Genomic DNA, 1487 nt, shown 5'->3' on the forward strand with positions numbered 1-1487 from the left:
GGGATCGAACTCAAGTTCTTGTGCTTGTGAGGCAGGCGTTAGAACCACTGAGCTAAATCCCCTGCCCAGTTTTTAGATCATGTTGTCCAATTGGAAAAGCATTCTTTCATTTTCCTTAGGAACCTCATTTTCTCAGTGGAGAAAGATTTTGATTTAATTACTTTCTTCAAAATTAAAAATAAGCAGTGTGATGGCTGAAATACACTTGGTGAAGATTGCATGTGTCCTTTTCCCTTTGGTAAGTATGGAATAGAGGGGAATTCATGTGAACTCTTACCAGTCTGTCAAGTCTTTACATGTAGCCTAATGTATTTGAACAGGCATAGTCATATGTGTCTGTGTGATCCTCTACGATTTAGGTCTTTCCTTCCACACGCTTTATTTGAAAATGTTCTTCTTTTGTGCCTTTAGTCAGCACAGAGCTTCATGGCTCAGTAGCCGTCATCCCACAGCCTCTGTCATTCATTTTAACATCTTCTTTGGCTACCCATCATTTTAATGAGGCAAGATTGATTCCTAACAGAGGCTTAAATAAACAGGAAAATGCTAGCTGGGTTTCATTGAGGAGGAAAAATAAAAGTGATCCTGCTGGGTATCCTGCAGACACTATACCCGTGTCTTCACTTTTGGTTTCCCGATTTAATGGCACTTTGAACTGCAGTACTCTAAGTACATACAAGGGTTAATCTAGTCTAACTCATTAAAACAAAGAATGGTGGAAACTATGTCTCCAATTCATTATTTTTGTAATTGTACTTATCTTTGCCAATTAAGTCACTATTGTGCACAGCAGGGTGTAGTAAAAGTGTAGCAATTCAGGGTGTGCACAGAATGTTCACATTTACAGGAACACTCACATTTAGAGATAATTAAAAAAAAAACAAACCTAAGGTTCTGTCCCAATTTTTTTAAAGGAAAGAGAGCAATAGAATAACTAAGTATACTTGAAGGTTTTTCAAGTGTAAATAGGTGAATTGACAAGCGGCCAGTGCAGTGGTTCAAGCGACCGCATTACTGTGCACTGCTGAGCAACACTTGGCTAAAACCAAGATGCAAATGGGAGCCTGACCTCTGATCCCCGAAGGGAGGGTGACTCATTGCACAAACGGACAGAGCGAGGGAACAGGTTCTACATTCTGTCTGTTGGCAAGTAAAAGAAGCAACTCATTAATGTTTTTGGTAATCAACAAATGTATTTTAGGAAGAAGGAAGAGAAAAATTGATTTAAATGTAGACGTGATGCCAAAGTCAAAGTCCAATAGAACAAAAACATGAACATGAACTAAAATAGAAGATATCTTAATAATATATTAATGTTGATTTAGTACAGATATATGGGGTTTTGTATTCCACTAAAATATGCCTTGTTTTTAGAGATTTTTAAAAAATTTCAGCCATTAAGAAAAACAAAAAAACTTATAATATAAAACCTTATTATCTGACTGTAGTGCCATTCTATTATTGTTCTTATAATTTATGAGCCACAT

The sequence above is a fragment of the Fukomys damarensis genome, unplaced genomic scaffold (genome assembly GCF_012274545.1).
Source record: "Fukomys damarensis isolate Sample0158 unplaced genomic scaffold, DMR_v1.0_HiC HiC_scaffold_1, whole genome shotgun sequence".
Lineage (NCBI taxonomy): Eukaryota > Metazoa > Chordata > Mammalia > Rodentia > Bathyergidae > Fukomys > Fukomys damarensis.